This window comes from Salvelinus namaycush, chromosome 16 (genome assembly GCF_016432855.1).
Source record: "Salvelinus namaycush isolate Seneca chromosome 16, SaNama_1.0, whole genome shotgun sequence".
NCBI lineage: Eukaryota > Metazoa > Chordata > Actinopteri > Salmoniformes > Salmonidae > Salvelinus > Salvelinus namaycush.
The window spans coordinates 27,033,447-27,039,446 of record NC_052322.1 but is presented as its reverse complement, the minus strand read 5'-3'; the positions used below and the strand labels follow the sequence as shown (position 1 = coordinate 27,039,446).

The 6,000-nt window shown below is 44.3% G+C and overlaps 1 pseudogene; it reads left to right on the top strand.

The window, feature by feature from the left end:
• Window positions 1-892: 892 nt before the first annotated feature.
• LOC120061601 lies at window positions 893-2,407 on the top strand (annotated as a pseudogene).
• Window positions 2,408-6,000: the final 3,593 nt, after the last annotated feature.

The following is a 6,000-nucleotide window of genomic DNA, read 5'->3' as shown; positions in this document are numbered from 1 at the left end:
ACGTGAAGAGGTGAATTCTAATGTGTCTCTAGCTGGTGTAAATCCTCGTCCTCAATGCTGTAAATACATCACTTAAACCAGAGGCAAACCTAATGGCTTGGTGGAAGTAGAGCGAGACAGTGTGATAGATTAGTGTTATAGAGAGACAGTATTACATGTCAAACGTACATGGCCAATTTCTAATTAGACCACATCTACAATCATCAACAAGTATTTCTCCATAGATCTCTAATGGTCACACCAACAATGTGTCTGCTCTTAAATCCCAAGTGTAATTAAGATAATGGTATAGATGGTTGATTTGTGTAGTGAATCAATTTGCCCTCCCCCTGTTTGTCGTGAACTGATTTGATTGCTGAGCATGAGAGCTGAGCTTAAGGGTTCCCTCCTCTCCTAGACCTTCTCCAACATGGCTTTACAGCAGAATCTCTGCAGATTATGACATCACAGCCCCTAGTTGGCGGACAGGGAATAGAATCACCCGTTCAGGGATCACCGGCTGGGATTAAGTGTGGGTAGATAGCAATGGGTAGTACATTTGATTGCATTAGCACCTGGGATTGACAGTGTTCTGGTTTGAATTGCTATTGGCTTGTATTGCTAGATATTAGGGACTGTTGCGTTAATCAGACACTTCTTGTCCACTAATCATTTTATCCTCATCTGCCAAGGAATGCTTAGTTAGGTAAAGTCTTTGATTGAGGAAAATACTTTAAGAGGTGCAATATCTGTAAAATAACTGGAGACCAACTTGAATGTATTTTCCATCCACAGGTTGCAGGAGGAATAACACTAGGCAATTGTTTTCCCCGCAGCATCGCTAGTCTCTCGAATATCTTCCCCACACTGATGCTGTACAAGCTATGGGAGGAAGGGAAGGTGGCCTTCTTGGATGACTCTCTGGAGAAATATGCAGCAAACTTCACCATCAAAAACCTGCTGGGGAAGCGGCGGGATGATGTGGATGTCAAGGTTGGTTCAGAGATACCCAGCCTCACTCAAACCTCTGTCACCCTGATGGCCGGACAGCTCTCTTGTAAAGGCACTCTTCCTCTTCATGACTAGCTTACCCTGGCCATTACGTGATTAGAGAAGAGAGAGGCTATACTTAGAGGTTAATGAGCTCATGGCTTGTTAGCCTTTTCTCCTGACCAGATCCCTCTGTCTGTGCCGTATTGTACTGTGCTGTACTTTCACTGGATTAAACCTGAGGAAAGTTCCCTTGTACATTCCTTTGACTCCAGAACTCAGTTTTGTCATTCATTTGACCATAGCGTTTGACTCCCAAATTTGTGTTTCCATTTCAGGGTTACCGAGGCAACTTCGGGCAACAAATCTACTGTGGGGTGGAGACACAGAGGTTGCTATAGATCTGTTATGGGATGATGTCCTAGTGGCAGACCCAAGCACCAAGTAGGGTACACCTAATTCCCCTTCCTGTCAACATCTTATCCAGTACATTTTTGTAAAGGGTGGTGGGGATTTCATGTGACTGAGACATTACCAACGTTTCCTCCTGCTCCCTTACATGTCACTACAACAACGTGGCCTTTTCCTTATTGGCTAACGTCTTGGCCGAGAAATTCTCGTATTCGGACTATCAGCGCTGGGTGTCTGACAACATCCTGGAGCAGCTGAGGATGGAGGAGACAGGCTTTGCCATCACTGGCCAGATGTACTCCACAGCATGAGGGCTTACAGCCGGTCCCTCCTCTAACAAGACACCCTAAAGACCCTGCTGACCCCTCTGTTCCGCTGTCACAAGGGCTACTTCAACAACTACACTGGCACACCCTGGGAGGTCAATGAGCAGCTGGGCTATGAGGTGGTCCGTAAGGACGGAGAACAGGACGGCTACGCCGCCACCTTCTCCCTGGTTCTCCGTCTGAAGGTGGGCCTGGTGGTGCTGATGGCCGGAGTGAGGCCGCCAGCAGCAGACAGGGACCTGGTCATGCAGGCCTACAGTCACCTCATCCCTGCAATGGAAAGCACCTTCAGAGACGCACAGTGCAAACTCTCCCTGCCGCCCGACCCCCGACCCCACGCCCTACATGGGCCTCTTCAACTACCAGAACACAACCTTCTTTGAGCTCAAGGCGGCTTGGATGGGGTGCTGGTCATTCAGCAGTTTGGGTCCCAGGTGGACACCACAGTGCCAGCCAAGTACAGGACTATCAGGCTGGACTTCTTGCAGGAGAGGGTGTTCAGGGTGGTGTTCGATGGGGAGTACCACTGCAAGCTGAAGGCCAATAGCATGTCAGTGTCTCTGGAGAGCCAGGACAGGCAACTCTTTAACTTTTACAATTTCAACAAGAAGGGCGTGTCATCTGGATTTGACTCCCCTGGACTCAACACTTACAAAATGCTCCGGATAGCTCGCCGCCAATCTTCAACGGTTAAACACTGAACACTGAACTGGTTTTTATGGTGAGGAATAACATGGAATCCTGAATTTCGAGTGTATCATTTCAGAGACATCTGTTACAAAACACCAAAAAGTGTAATGACATTACACCAAAAAGTGCAATGACACACACTTGTAGTCTGAATTAATTTATCAGCGTCTTGCTGACAAATAAACCTTTTTTGTAAAAAGAAAAGTTGGGACACCTGAAAAGGGTCTGAAATACAGGACGCAAATACAGCTGTCTGTGTCTGTCCCGAGCTCAATGGCCAGTTTAAACAATGTTGCAAGCTTGCTAGCGGAAGCTCAAAACAGACAGAGAGAGAGACAGACAGGCAGAATAGAAAGAAGATGGTTTAAACCATGACAGAGTGGTGGGGGTGTTAGTTTCATTTGGAATAAGCTATTTCATATTTACCATGGTACCAACAAAATTGCATTTTAAACAAATACAGTATGAGCATGGTTAAATTATAGAGCCCCCCCAAAGTTGCAATTAGAGAAACCCCTGTCTCATTCGAGGAGGCTGAGCCATAAGTGTCACTACTATGTTTGTCCCTGTCATGTGTCTGAATGACTGAATCACTGTAAAAATGAGTCAGCCCTATTGAGTTGGTGGCTGACTAACAGAACTCATTCAAAACATTTCCTAATAAAATCAAAGTTTAATACACTATTTATTAATTTGTAAGAAATTCTGAAATAGTGTCCACTTGAGTCTCTGTCCTAAAACAATCCTCATAATGACGCTGAACAGGAAAATAAAGTTAATCTTTCTGACCTGGCACTTTGTTATTTATAAACACAGCGTACAGTACATTATGTATTATTTAGAGACAAGAAAAATATCAGTGTTTATTAACCCAATAAAAAGTAATAACTGATACCTCTCTTGGTTTATCTTCCTGTTTTGTAACAGTAGGGACAAGTTCTTTATGGCACCATATATGCCAATAACATGCTATTTAGAGATAACATGCTCTAATTATTACCAACCATATCCTTTATAAGAGCCCAGATGGAGTGCAGTCCACAAACTGATTTTGTGATCAAGAGAGAAACCTAGACAGAGAAACAGAACATATCACAGAGAAAGAGAAAGATGAAGACTGCCATATATATTGCCCTGCTCCTTCCGGGAGGTCCGTGGGGCGACGCACAATTGGCCTAGCGTCGTCCGGGTTAGGGAGGGTTTGGCCGGTAGGGATATCCTTGTCTCATCGCGCTCCAACGACTCCTGTGGCGGGCCGGGCGCAGTGCGCGCTAACCAAGGGGGGCGGGTGCACGGTGTTTCCTCCGACACATTGGTGCGGCTGGCTTCCGGGTTGGAGGCGCGCTGTGTTAAGAAGCAGTGTGGCTTGGTTGGGTTGTGCTTCGGAGGACGCATGACTTTCGACCTTCGTCTCTCCCGAGCCCGTACGGGAGTTGTATCGATGAGACAAGATAGTAATTACTAGCGATTGGATACCACGAAAATTGGTGAGAATAAATAAGAAAAACTACGTAAAATAAAAACCATAATCAATTAGATTCAGTTTTAGTATTTTTTTCATCTTAGTTTTGGGCAAAAATCTAATGGGGTTTTTAAGCTAAAAAAAAGGCTTCTGAAGCTGGCGGGTAAATGCTGCCAGGAGATGGCGATGTTTCAAATAGGCCTAGCTTGAGCATAATGGCCGAGATCAGTAGAGCATGTTGGGGGGTGATGAAACAACAGAAGCCCATTCATTTTCAATGACAAATCGAAGCTCACTATAGCTTCAAGCCCCTACTGGATTGGCTGTTGATAAATAGTACTACCTAGCATGCTAGCTAGCTTGCTAGAACCCACAAGAGGGCGAAGCTAGCGTGGCTATCAGAATAGCCAATTACCGGGAAGAGAGAAGATGGCGATGCGTGCAGACAGTAATTTATCTTACTCCGAGTAACCTAAACTTTTATCCTTCTCAAACTTACTTAAATGTAACAAAACTCAGTTTATAGTTAACACAACAGAGAACAACACTCAGTAGACTGCTAATTTAATCTGAAACTTGGCAAAAGGGAAGAAAAATATGTGTGAAAAAGCACTCAGATAATATTCCTGAGCCTTCTTGGATGGGCACTTCTAATGTAACTCTATGGCAGCACCCAAGGGGCTTGAATTTTCAAGCTCTACCTTTAGACATGGCGGTGACGTAATGTCCCCATGAATGACAGAGCACTGAGCCAATCACGGTGCAACTCTCCGTATATTTTCTGCCCTGAATGACAGGTCGCCAGTCCATACACCTGAGAGACACCGCCACCAGACTCCTCAGGAGAAGAAATGGAGGAATCTGGACATTCGGTTGATTCTGATTCTCCAGTCAGTAGTTCTGCACCCAAAAATACAAATAATTGTCTTTGTGCGAACTCCAGGTCAATTGAATCGATGAAGTCACTGCAAAGATAAATGAAAGAGCTGATGGTCTGGAGAAAATGATACTTGAAAACATAAAAAGGAGAGTATCAAAGATCTTAAACTTGCAAACACTGCAACCTCTGATAAATGTACTGCACAGGAGAACCATTGCCATCATCCAAGAGCAGTTGTCAGAAGCAGAGCAATACCGGAGAAGGTGGGGGCTACAGCTTTAAGGTGTCCTGAGGACCAAGGTGAGAATGTGATGCGCAAAGTAAGTGACATCTGTAACCGTGTGGCCCCGGACTTCCCAGAAGGATATATGGACATGGCTGTGGATGTCGCTCATAGTATTGGGAAGAAGCAAGATGCCATCGGCAGCTGCTCGATCCTCATCCAGTTTGCTTTCGCACCGCGACAGATGCAGTTTGGAAGAAAACAAAGGAAAGTGGTGAGGACCTGACTGCAGCAGACAAGGCAGCAAAGGCAAAGTTGTGGCCTCTTGTCCAACAGGCCCGAAATCAAGGAAAGGGTGGATACTACAAGGGAATCAGAGCCTTTTTCGCAGATGGAAAAGGCTCTGATTGGCTCGACTGGGGGTGATTTGCTCCACTGGTAGGCTTACAAGTTAGCCCCTTCCTCCACAATAAACTAGTGTTCTAGTTTTGAATTGTGGTGTTATGGTTTACAAGTTGACTTCTGTTAATACATTTATGAAGCATCTTTCTATAGAGAGGGTAGAGTTGAGATTGCATATGATTTTCCTTTCTATTTTGTATATATGGACTTGAAGTTTGTAAATCAATGCCAGGGGGATACGAAACTTGTTGAAGTGGAAAGATTTTCTATGTTTTGTAAGGACTTCAATGCAGATCTTGTATTCGTGCAAGAGACACATTCATGAAAAGAGGACTATATTTTTGGGAAAAATCAGTAAGGCAGTGAAATTCTCTTGGCCCACGTAATTAATCATTCAACTGGGGTTGCAATTTTAGCACACAATTTCAACTGTTGTTTTTTACTCAAATGGAAACCAATGGACATTGGCTAGTGGACATAGAATTTTTGTTGTGTAATGTACAGTACCAGTCAAAGTTTGGACACACCTACTCATTCAAGGGTTTTATATTCGTACTATTTTCTACATTGTAGAATAATAGTGCAGACATCAAAACTATGATATAACACATATGGAATCATATAGCAACCAAAAAAG